The 13,261-nt window shown below is 41.9% G+C and overlaps 1 protein-coding gene across 1 annotated transcript in view; it reads right to left on the minus strand.

Annotated features, from left to right (window-relative positions):
* PLAG1 (PLAG1 zinc finger) overlaps positions 1-13,261 on the minus strand; it is a 55,456-nt gene that overhangs the window by 12,255 nt on the left and 29,940 nt on the right. Inside the window, exon 2 of the mRNA XM_051771905.1 lies at positions 2,705-2,804. The gene's annotated coding sequence lies outside the window, so the exon portion shown is untranslated. The remainder of the gene's footprint in view (positions 1-2,704; positions 2,805-13,261) is intronic.

Here is a 13,261-nt window from a genome sequence, read left to right on the forward strand (position 1 = left end):
CTCTCTCCCTCAAAAGTGCCACCACCCACCCCCTGGCCCCGGTGTCAGGGCTGGCAGCTGCTGTCCACTCCGGTCTCTGCCGGGGCAGCTGCGCGAGAAGCGGCCGGGCTGGGCGGCACCAGGGCCAGGCCGCAGCCGGGCCGGGGCTCGGCAGCCAGGCACCGCCACAGCCCCCAGCAGCAGGGCTGGGGAAGCCGCAGCTGCTGGGACAGGTGGAGCTGGGCAGCTGGGAGCTGGGCAGGCACCATCAGGCTGCAGCTGCTCCAGCCCAGCGCCACCTCCCTGAAAAACAAACCGGGCTCTTCCCTGCTGGCAGCAAGGGAGGATGGATAGCTGGGAGGGAGCCTGGGCCTGGCTTAGCTGTCCTCTCCATTGCTGAGGCTCAGCAGAGATGGAGGGAGTCAATTGCCCAAGAGGGGAGTGGAGAGCAGCGCCCAGTTGCACAGGGGCAAAACTACAGAGTCATTGCAAGAGCCCCAGCGTGGTCCTGGAAGAAAGCAAGAAGGAAGGAGAGCCTGTGTTTTCCTCAATGCATGCCAGGACAGGAAGGCTGAAGGAGCAGGGAGAGGGAGAAGGGGATGTGCCTCTTTAATGTCTGCATTTTATGAAATCTTCAGACTGAGATCTCCACTGGAAATGTGTACACAGACTATGTCTTTATCTACGCCTTTTCCTCCCACCTCCCTGTAGCTTTTCCCTTGTCTTTAGAAGAGGAGAGAAGTACCGGCACACCAAGATGAAAATCTGCTTCCTTTCAACCCTGAAGTCCTTGAATGACAGGTTAAACTATGCTACCTTGTTTAAGCAAGTAGTTTTGTAAAACCACCTTTAATCCCTCAAATTTTATAAGGAAACACTAACCTCTTTAAAGATACCCAGTGACAGAAAAGGTGTTTCTTTAGGGACTCTTATGATTTCAAACTTGTCTAGGACTCATTCCCACTCGTGGGACGAAGTCTGGAGACATCAGTTCCATGAGTGGGAACATGCACAGGTCTTCAAAGTATCAGCTTAATTTTATTTTCTGTCTCATAATCAACCATCTAGTTCATAACTGAAAAAGTGAAACATTGTTTGGAGACTTGGCAGCAATATATTTTCTTCAATAAAAGTAAATGAAGATCAGTTGCAAAACACTTCAATAAAGCCACCAATGTAATCAAAAGGAGGGTCTGATTCACATCAAAGTTGTGATATATTTGTGGACTGAAAGATACTTTTTTTTTCAATATAAGCTTTAATTAGAATCTGGCAATAAAATTAATTTTGCTTTTCTGTTAACAAACACACTGGTCTTTAACACACATTGGCCTGAATGTAGAATGAAATTTTGTTTTAGCCTAATCTCTCCTGACCTACACAATTCAGGAGGGAGAAAAAAATTCAACTTGACCTCCACTCACACAGTCTTTTTTTATACCATGCAGGCACCTGTATGAGACCCACCACACAGAGCCAGCACAGCAGCCATGCCCTCACTGCATAGCTAGGGCACTTATAGCCTCAAGAGGGTTAAGAAGGCACTCTGGCTCCTTTTGCCTCCCTGCCAAATCCACACCGAGCCTGAGACAGGGCAGTCAGCATTTGCATCAAAGGGCAAGGCAACTGCCTCCACAGGTTGCTGCAGGGGAGCGTGGCTACTTTGACCATGCCGGGTCCAGAACTCAGCAGCAAGTGGACTCTGTGCCCAGCCAGTGACAAGGGAAGCAGGCACAGCAGGCAAGATACAGGCAGGGAGGATGAGCTGCTGCAGGGAGGGACGGCGGTCAGAACCAGGATGGGGCTGTGGGGCTAGGGAGGCACAGGGAATCCTGTACAGGGGTTGGAAATATCTAAGGACATGTGGATAGGGGTGAGCTGGTAATGCTGAGGGCTGGTAAGAAGGAACTTAACGTGCATCAAGCTGGGGAGATGCAGGATACTAGGCCACGCAGAAGGGTGATCTGCAGGGTCTGTTGTGAGGTCAAAAGCAGTGTTTGTTGTGGAACAGCATATTAAGCTTAACTGTTAAAATTAACAACTGACAACTTCTCACTTCTTTTCTCAATGCAAAGATCACACCTCAGGCTGGAGGCCATCCTATATTCAGGCCAATATAACATTTTGTTTTCTTCTCCAAAACTTCAGGTAATCTAGCTGCTGTACCAGAAGTAAGTCAGAACATTCACAGGATGAAGAATTTGGGTTTTGTTCCTCTATGATCAAAACTAATTAAGCTGACTTTGAACTGTGTATAAGTGTCCTTAAAAATGCATCATTAGAACAAATATAGTGTGGATCCAATCTTTGACAACGACAGCGATTTATTAAAAACCACGTACGCACTATTATCTCAGTACCATTTCTCAACAGCTGAAGCAATTAAAAACTTTAGTATTGATCTCTGAATAGCAAATAACCATTTTTTTTTGGTGTGGATATACAGACTGAGCAATGGAGATAAAACTTTAAAAAACACTGATCCTCAAATATTAAATTTTTCAAAGACCAGCTGAAAGAATTTTATGAGTAATATTGCCTGTTTGTGCCTCAACATATTATCACTTAAAATCCCCATTCTTACTGGTGCTTTCACAACTGCAGGATGAATGATTATATGCAGTATCAAATAACAAACACATTACACAAAAGCTCATATATAATACTATTTTTAAATAAGCATATACTTAAAGCAGGATTAAAGCAGCCTCTGTTCAATGCACACCTGATGTTTGCCCACTAAAGTCCTCAGATTTTGCTCTTAACCAGTTCCGCTGACTCTTCTTGGAGGAAACCAGAATCCAGTACTTCCCATTTTTACTGGTCTGAAAAACAAAAGGAAGAATGGACTAGACTCCAGCGAAACCAGTATGTTCATAAAGGCTGGGATGTGACAAGACCAGGAATTGGAAAGAATCGGAAAGGAAAAGTTAAAAGGGATAGATCCAACCCATGCACAGAACATTATATACTGTTAATTATAAACTGTAGGAATCATTCTCGCATTATCAGTAGCAATTATGCACTTCAATTTGCAGTATACTTACATAATTTCAACTAACGCTATGCTGGACAGTGACACATAAAGAGATAAAATTAGACAAAAGCAAAGGAGTTGTTGTCGTGAAGTTAAAACAAAACAAAAATAATCCACAGACCACAAATAATTCAGAAGTAACAGCAAAAACCATAAAATGCTGGGCCCAGACTTGAGTTTCTTACTCAGAAAGGACTGAGTAAGAGAAGATTCTGGATTAGGCCCAACTTTACTAGAACCTAATGCCTTCATTCTGCTTAATTATACAGGAAATAGCAGCTTAAAATGTGACCTGCAAAGGAAAATAAAATTAATTTAAAAAATAATAATAAAACCTCTTAATGATGTACATGCTACAGGTAAATCCCAATAGAGGGCAAGTCTAGGTATGCCTGAGCAAACCAAGAGGGCTTTTCTGGAATTTCCCTTACATCTCCCTTTTCCCTGCCACCATAATTTTGTAAATTTGCAGCAGGTCTTCCTTTTCTTCCTAGAAGGCCTCCTGAATGACACAGGTATACACGTTCAGTGCCTTATTGTAATGGGGAGGTTTATCCTGTCCAGCTCTTCCAGACATATAAGGGCGAAGCCCTATACAGTGCACATACCCCACGTGGCATAGCAGGCTGAAGTTATTTGGCAGGAGCCCCAGAGTAATGTAACATTTCCCCACAGACAAGCCATTTTCCCTTCTTGCTTCCCATTCATTCCAGAAAGCATTCTTCCTTTTGATACCAAGTTCAGCTTCGCACAGCCCCAGCCTCCTCTGTTGGTAAGAATGAACATGAGCAAACAGGTGTCCTTGAACACCTATTAATGTCAAAAGGGCTTCAGAGCAGCCGACTGAAGCTCTCTGAGAGCCAAGGAGCATTTATCCAGGGCTTTGTACACACAGGCAAGAGGCAGAAACAGCTCCAGTACCCAAAGAAAAAGCGGAAGTTCTGTTTTCAACTAATAAGCACAACCCTCACCTCCTCTTTTGGGAGTCCCCAAATCACCTTGTTTAAGGGAGAAAATGCTGACCCCCTCTCTCAGCAAGACCCTTATAAATCAGTTACCCTGCAGTGCCTATCTCAACATCTTCCACTATTGCAGCAGAAAGGAAGAGCTTCATTCCCCAGATGTTTCTGCTAATGTAGTTCACAATAAGGAGACAATATTTAAGACAGCCACATAAATGTAATGCACTAAGTTCTCATGAAGAACATAATACAAATACAGATTATTTCCTATTCAGGGAAAAAAAAACACAACAAAAAACCCAAAAAATCCTATCTAAAATATTATAAAGCCCTCTCAACAGCATTTAACATTTTCTCTTAAATGCTTATAGTCCTCAATGTTCACCATACATCTAAAGTTACTCTAGCAAAAAGCACAGGCTCTCAGAAACAGGCCACTAGAGGCATGGAAAGACCACTGAATCAGGGGAAACCAAAGCAATTGGAACAAATAAATAAGCAAGATAAACACCAGATGTAGCAAAAATGCTGAAGAGAATGAAGGAGGACAGTCAGGTACTCTTATTTATTACCTTACAAATACAGCAAAATCACAATGCAGAGGATCCAGATGAGAGCACTGCTATACCTACATTAGCTGGGATCTCAACTTCTACAAGACCATTAGCAGGTAAAGAGCTTAACAACATACACATAAAAGGGGATAAGTTTGTATGAATAATGAAAACATTTACTACATTTGACAGGATTAAGTGAAAAGATAACATAATTCCTATGCTTTGCAGCAATAAATATGCTATTGGAGAAAAGATATTTCCTTATGCACAGAATACAAAAGCTGTCCATGATAATGCCCATTTTTACACCACCTTTCTCAGAAGCTTTTGGTGTTAGAAAATCTCTGAGGCAGAACATTGGACAAAGATGTACGATTCTCCTTGTAATTGCTTAGAGTCATATTGTTCTAAGCTTCTTCTCAATTATTAGATGAGGTAGGAAGAATTTTTAACGAATAACAAAACTCAGATTATTCTCCACATGAAGCAGAGAAGCATCACACTCTAAAATGCATTGTCACATGCACATACCCAAAGCTCACTTAGGTACTAGTAGCAAAATATGACTTCCATAATTTGTCAGCATTCTTAGAATTTACCAGAACTTCCAGTATCTGTGAGGCACTAATTTTGCTAACTTTCCAAACACCCAGATAATTCCAGGTTAGACAATATTTGAATTTCTACCATATCAGGAGTGAAAACAAAAAGCCCCAAAACCCTAATAAAGAAGATAGATCATATAAAATATAAATATAAAATAATTTATTCTTTTCAATAATAATAACTAACCTTTTTTCAAAATTCACAGATCGTATTCAAAAATCTGAGAAAAGAGCTGCACTTGAAAATTTTTTAAAACATTTGATATCTCAGCTAAAAGGATAATGAAGACATTACACAAATATAACCAATAAGCCTCCTCCTAACTTGCATATCATACATAAGAGTGTTCAAGCACAGTAAAGGAAAGCAAGTTTCATGGTTATTTTCTTTCAAAATAAAAGAGCAATAATGAGAACACAGTACTGAGAATGCAGTATCTGTCATTTTGCCTTTTATATAAAACAGCAAATCTAGTTTCAATTCCTGAAATCGATCAGTTTTAAACCAGAGGAAGGATCCTAGAAACATTAGAGTCATAATAATGGTGGAACTCAATAAGGATTTAATAGTACTACAGAGTCATCCCAGGGTTTAAAAATTTCTTTAGGAAACAAAAAGAAAAGCGGTTACTTACCCTATGAAAACTGTGATTCTTTAAGAAGTGCTGTCCGCACAGATCCCAGGTGAGCACGTACTCACACGGACAGGATCAAGTCCTCTGAAGACATTATGTCCATCCAGGCAGTGGTGTAAGGCTAAGGACTCCCCAGCAGTGCCACACACACCATCGCACCCCCCAACCCGCTCTGCAGCAGTGGCAGCTCCCACTCTGCTCTTCACTCACACCATGGGGCAAAAGCCAATCACAGACACCACTGCCATCACTGTGCTGCCTCAGGAAGTGGCAACCTCCCTCTTCTGTGGCTGCTGTAGTCCTGCTGCTCCCAAGCCTGTGTTCCCATCTCAGGGGGTCAGGTGCTGATGGGAATTGAGCTGGCAAGGTTTGTTGTGGCTGATGAAAGGTCACAGGAGAGAAACATGTGGGCAAAAGTTGATATCCTAGTTGGAAGTGTGGTGAGAGGTTTGGAAAGCTGAAACACAGACTGGCATTCTGGTTTAGGAAGAAGGATGAACAAATGCAGCCCAAGGCAGCAAGGAGTTGCTGCTGCTCAGGGTAGTAATGGAGCAAACAAAGCTCAGGATGCTCCAGTCTAACCTCGCTCAGGTTTGCCAACAGTAAAGAGTCATTTCAGAGTGAAGGACAATAGATGACTTGTGGTGCCTCTATTGCAAATGTACCTGGAAAAGCCACCATTACTGTAGCGTAAGTAATTTTCCTCTTTTCTGTATCAGGTGACTAATAGTCTAAAGAGCACTGACTAGCAGTCACCTGACCATAAAAAGTACTGACAGATGACACTTGCTCTGTCTGAGCAGTCAGGGATAGCTGGGGGAGCTGAGTTGGTGAAAGAGTCAGCAAGAGACAGCTGATTTAGCCACTTACTGTGGCTCAGAAGAGCCAAAGTGACAGACAGCACCTTCATTTACAGAGTGGTAGACTCTGGAACATGTTGCCCAGAAGTCAGATGCCCCATCCCTGGGAGTGTTCAAGACCAGGTTGGATGGGGCTTTGAGCAACTAGTGGTCGAGTGGAAGGTGTCCCTGCCTGCGGCATGAAAATTGGAATCAGAAAATCTTCAACGTCCCTTCCAACCCAAACCAATCTATGATTCCAACTACAAATCTCATCATGTCTGCCCCCTCAGTCAGGGCTGTTAAAATGGCACAAATGTCTCCAGAGCTCCTGAAGATGAAGGAATCTAACCTGCTCAGGAAACTGAAGAAGGAGCACCATTTAGCCTCCTCTGGCTTTCCTTGTGCTGTGGACTTACACACAAGACTCTCACTAGGCAGTTCCACTCGTGGAGATGCAGATTTAATCCTCCTTCCTTCAGACACCTCAGCTGATAAAGCTGTTGGAAGGGGTTGAGGGCATAAGTGGCAAAGTGCCTGCACTGCTCCAGGACAGCATGCTGGGACCTGCAGCCCTGCAAGGCTCAGACACCCTCCCTGGATCAACAAGGATCAACGTGCCTATTGCACATTTGTACAGACCTCAGAGAGAGAGCAGAAGGTCTGACTGGCTTTGTAGAAAATTACTAGACTTTTTGCAGCAGAAGCTTCACCTCAGAGTAGCTGCAGTTAGCAGAAGATCTAGTTGCCAATCCGTGAGTTTCAGAGGTCCCTCTTACAGAGAATTAACTTTCAGTAAGGGAAGATCTCAAATGGAGAAGCTGATCCTACCAATGGAAACAGTCAAACAGGTAAGAAAAATTTACGCTTAATTGGCAAAGATGTTGAAGCATTGATGACTTCAGGGGTGCCTTTCTCCATGTAGAATTAAAATCAGTCTTCTGGCTGATGCAGGGGTCTACATCACTGTTTTTGCGTGGCAGGCCATTTGATCCGCATCTATTTGAACAGCATGTCACTCTTTAAAGGAGGCAGCCAGGGAAACCTGCTCACCTTTGTCCATGCTTAGAAGAAGAATCCTATCTTTGGTAGGAAGGTGCTGATCCTCCCCTACTTGTTCTTGTCTGGATGGGCCTGGAGAGGGTAGGGGGCAACAAAAGGAGGTGTCCCTCTGTGGCCTGAGTTCTCCTACATCTGTAAGCTCAAGCTGAGACATTGATGCTAGAGGACAGGAAGGAAGAAGAGTGGGCATTGCTGGGGTGAGGCAACCAGAAGGTGGGTTTGATCACAAAGTCTCCCTAGGCCAGGACGGGCTCACACCTACACTTTCACAAAGTGAAATTTAATTTTCCACCTGTTTTATTGTGTAATTTGGAAGAGATCTGAACAGCAAGCACCATATAGCGACGTGTTTCTACCCTAATCAATGAAAATGCCTGGCATTACTGTCTAAAAACACGGCACTGCCAAATGGCAGGAGGGACAGATCTTACCCCCAGAGCCCCCTGCCCCTTTTGTATGGCAGGCAGGGAGGGGGAGAGAGCTGGCAGGTACTCTACCTGACAGCAGCTGGGAATCAGCCAGGGGTTTACAGCTCCTCTCAGAAGCTGACAGAGAGATGTGAAAAGACAAAGGGGTCCAACACTGAGGCCCCAGGGGGATAAGACATTACGGAGGGGTGGGTGATGCCACTTGGCCTTCAGCATTTTGAGACAACAGTTATTGTAAATAACCACTCAAAGATGTAGGCAGTGTTTCATGTAAGAACAGATGGTTAGCTGTTTGGTTTTTTAAATACATACAAGGTTGTATTTATCTTATCTTGAACTTCACAACTTCTTATAGCAGGCAGCTGAATTCAGAGAAATTCTGTTCCATGAATTCAAGCTCTAGCCTACAGCATAGAGGGGTGGCTGAGGAAGTGTGGTAGGACAGCAGTGAGAGCATGCACAGGCTGCAGGAAGACACAACCAAATCCAAGCATGCATCAGGAGAACTGCCTGTGAAAGGTGCTGCAGGAAAATGAAATGATGTGGGCAAAACAGTGAAAATATCTCTCCAGCGATCTTAGGTATAAACATAAGAATGACTTAGAGATAATAACACATAAGACTTCACCCCTCAGGGAAACAGCCTAACATCTAGAAAACAATGAAATCACATAAGCACTGAAACTAAAACCAGGCAATCTTTGTACTCTACACATCACTAATAACTACTGTGTGCAGAGCGATGATTATGCTGCAAAGAATATTATATAGAAGGTAGAAAAATACAAGATCCATCAATACAAAATTTTAATTAAGTCTTTGTTGTTTTTTTTTTTTTAAACATCCACAAAACAGAGAAACCTACTGAAATTGCATAAAGCTGAGCAGGAAAAAAATCACAATCCTTTTAAATTAGTCTGAAAATTGGGTAGCAATGGAAACAAATGCATAAAATCATTAAACCCATTTCTTTTCTTGTGAGCAGTATATATACACAGATTCCACTAGGAAACGTCTGTTAAATATACATATCTTTTATTAATTAATAAAGCAAGCACTTGGAGGAAAAAATACACTAGGTTCCTGTGAGACAGCAACTATCATACAAAAACAGGTATTTCTATAGATTTGACTATTAAGTTCAACATTTTTTTTCATGATCATAATACCATGCAATTCTTGAAATCCGTACTACAGTCATGAAATTTGGACAACCAGCTTTTTAATTTTAGGAAGTAACTAATTCTTATAATAGAATCTTACAGTAGAAAGAGCATTACATAACTTTTTCTTCATAATATAGAAGAAAAATTCTATCAGGCCTGCCTTTTTTTTTTCCTGTTAATTTTCTGGAAAAGTAGAACGTGAACTTACCAGTGTTTATTTTAGCATGACCTAATAGTCTGTAATTTAAAGGAAAAAAATCACAATACCATCTAGCATCTCTTTGTGGGCTTTCTATGTTTCAGATTACTTAGGTCCACTTTAAATCTTGAGAGCTCAGTTTTGGTTACTAAATGTTCCAAATTGAATGTACTAAATTGAAGGAAACAAGAGCTGTCTAGAGTTAACCCATCTGATGATTGTGGTTTTATGGGCTTTTTAAGAATCTCTATGGCACTGCACTGATGTTTTTCTAAAAGCTTTGGAGAGGCTGTGATAAAATAACATTGTTATTGTAAATACTGTTAGAATTTTTTAAAACCTGCAAAAGTGTTCTCATGTGCTTTGGAATGACACCACGATCCCCACCCCTTCTCAAGAATAATCTGCATCCATTTTTAACGTGATGATGCTTCCGTGAAAACAAACTTTGGTTACTATTTAATCTGCATATAGGACCATGTCATTTTTATAGTAAAGCCTAGTCAAAGGCAAATTCTATAGATGTACATGTAAGCACAAACACACAACCTCAAGGTGTATATGAGATTATACACCAATATGATCAGGAATTAATTGATGTTTGTAAGTAACAATATTGTCCTTTGTCACAAGACACCTTAAGTGAGACTGGACGTGCAGGCTAGATTAGCGGTACATCTCGGTCAGTATTCCATCTTCAGTAATAGCCAAAAGTTCAGAAGAGGTCACAGATGTGTGACAATTCTCACTGACACCCTTCTGACCACCAACTACTTTGATGTCAGGAACTTCCTGAACCATATGTTATTTCTGTTAGTTTAGCAACTTTCAGCACATCACCCTTCCAAGCAATAGTCCATGGAAACCGTATCAGTTTATAATATCTACTGCATATATTTGACAAGTCATCCCACAGGTCTCTCCACTACTGATGTCATGGAGAACCTCTTCTTTTTGAAGGCTCTGAATCTGCCTTTCCTCCTGTGTATGCTTTTGTTTTGAAAAGAAGTTGTCTTCATCTTCCTTCTCTGCAGATCTCCACGATATTGCTCTCAAGTCATTCTTATCCTAGATCAAAGTCCTAGTTTACAGAAATGTTCTTAAATGGAAGCCACTCCATCTAGCTCATCATCCTTGCCAACCTTCTCTAAGCCTCTTCTAGTTTTAATAAACCTTTGAAAGCTCCATAAGTACACACAGCACTCAGAAGGTAACTGGACCATACACCCTCATAATGACATTCTCAAATTTCTTTACTCTGACATTTGAGTTGTGTTTTGTTGACCAATGAGCTCATGATCTCATAGGATCCCCAATCACAATCCCCAAATCTTACTTCTCAATGGTAATACTCAGCTCAAACTCACAACCTAATATATAATTGGGATTGTTCTGCCTAGTTATCCTTCTCAGTTATCCTCATTTATCTACACTGAATTTTATCACTCATTTTGTTGCACAAACATCCTCAGCACTTTAACATCCTTCCATTGTTCTCCACAATGAACCTGAACACTTTAGCATGTACCATTTAAACAACATAATTAGGTTGCAGAGCACACAGAGGATATGAAGTTCCAAGTTTTGCTTTTTGAGACAGTCACCTAAATCAAATTGTAATTCAAGATGTTTTTAACAGTTTCAGCTATCAGTCAGGTAAATGGTTTCTGGTGCTCTAGTCCCGCTAGCTAACACAAGCTCAAATAAGAGGGGCAAGGCAGTGGCTGAAAAAAAATCACAATACCACACAGAAGCTGCAAGGACCGTACTAGGACAAGGCCTTTCATGGGAGATAACTTTCTTCATGACGTTACACGAGATGGTTGGGAACAAAAAGACAACTCGTGAAGGACAGAAATAAAGTGACTGAGAGACAGTCACTGGGGAGGGTAGTCTCCCCAGTACATACACTGCATCCTGGCTGTAGGTGGTAGCTATGCAGTAGTCCAAACCCTGCAGCAGAAGTCCAGCCCTGCCCTGAGTCCCACTGCCTGAACAGCATTGCCTGGGTGCAATAGCTGTGACAGGGTTTAGCAGTGCTTTTTTCATAACCTCTGATTTCATATTATTTATTGGAGCTATTAAAATTAAAATGCTGATTCTGGTCGCCCTGTTTCCTCTTCACCTTATCCCAGCCCTCATAAAAAGGCAACAAGTAAGAAAGAGTGGCCAATTTCCAAGCAGCCCCTAACTTCCACTACAGCCTAGAGTCAAGGAACTGCTGTTCTATGTGAAAAGAAAATACTTCATAGATTATTGTAGCTTTATAGTGAATAGAAAGAGTCACATTTAGCCATGACTGCTTTTGCTACTGCTACAGCTGTGATGATGGATGATTGTATCAGTGACCTGATGAGCTAAAACCCAAAAGCCTTAGGGAAGGATAACTGAAGATGCAGAATATTTAGGATAACAACAAAGCAAATCCCTCTTCAAAGCTATAATCAATGAGCCTTTCTGAAGCTGCACAGCAGAGACAATGAATGTATTTCTGACTCTTGTTCATGCACCAGCTTTGTCTATACAATGATATAAGCATACACCTAAAAGTCACTAGAGTGACTTCACAGAGTCCTTCACACCATTTTGCTAGGAGAACATCCTTGTGAATGAGGTAAGTGCGTAGCTCTGCATTTGTTCCCATCTCCCATTCAGTATGTTGAACATTCTGCTCCAGAGCACTGTGATGTGCTACGCATGTCATTTTGGGATGCACATTTGAATCTATAAGAATTCTGATATTGATGCCAGATTAGCGAACAGCTAAAAGCAGTCACGCATAACTGAGAGCTAGCTACATGACTGAACACAGCAGAGGGAGATAAGCCAGACAGTTAGTATCCAGAATAGTCACCTGGATTACAATATTTGGATTCAGGTGACCAGCAGCAACTACTGGGTCAGTTTTAGGCAGCAAAGCCAGAACCTGCTAGAAGTCCACGCAGATTCTGCCCTGGAGCTGCACCAATGTAAAACCATTTTGGGCGCTCCTGTCAGCCTGATGAAATGTCATAACTGTGGTCACCAAACAACTCTAGTATTAAATCACAAGGTAATCACCTCATTACTGGCAGGGAAACACATCCAGGAAGGCTGATAGCAGCACACGGGAGTTTCTGAATGTCATGTCAAGTCACAGCAATAGGGTTCCCTGTTCCCACAGGTTATGAAACACATACCTGTTGCACTACTCTATCCCAGCTCCATCTTCCAAATGTACAGGCTTTGTACATTTGACTTTGTCAACACACTGTCATATTCCTACACATCTTGCTGGACACAGTTTACCACATTAAGCATTCACCAATACTAATAATGCATGATCTATGACAAAAGACCCATGTCCTGAAAAGTAATTTTTATTCTCCACAGACACCAGGACACTTATGAGCCCTCCTCTTTTTTTTAAAGCAACTTAGTAGACTCTGCTTCCCTGATTTTCAATCCTACATTAGGTAATGGGAGAAAAACACATGCAAGATGTTGCCTTAAACAGCTGCAGACTGCCAGTGTGACAGGCTTCCAGAAAGGTGGAAGGAAGATGCTGACAAAAAAGATGGAACAAAAATAGTCTTGTGATGTATGGTATGCATCAACATTTCATGCACGTTATGAGAAGAAATCCTGGAGGGCAGATGGAAACATGAAACGGAAACGCTTTTGTGAATCCTGTAGAATGTGTTCCTCTAGAAGTGCTCTCCAACAAGACGCTTGAGCTCCTTTCACGCTGTGGGAAAGTAGCTGGAGGCTAGCAAAAAATTTGCAATCAAAAAGATATGTTTAGTTTAATTT

The sequence above is a fragment of the Manacus candei genome, unplaced genomic scaffold (assembly GCF_025592945.1).
Source record: "Manacus candei isolate 608988 ecotype Guabito, Panama unplaced genomic scaffold, ASM2559294v1 h1tg000008l, whole genome shotgun sequence".
Classification (NCBI taxonomy): domain Eukaryota; kingdom Metazoa; phylum Chordata; class Aves; order Passeriformes; family Pipridae; genus Manacus; species Manacus candei.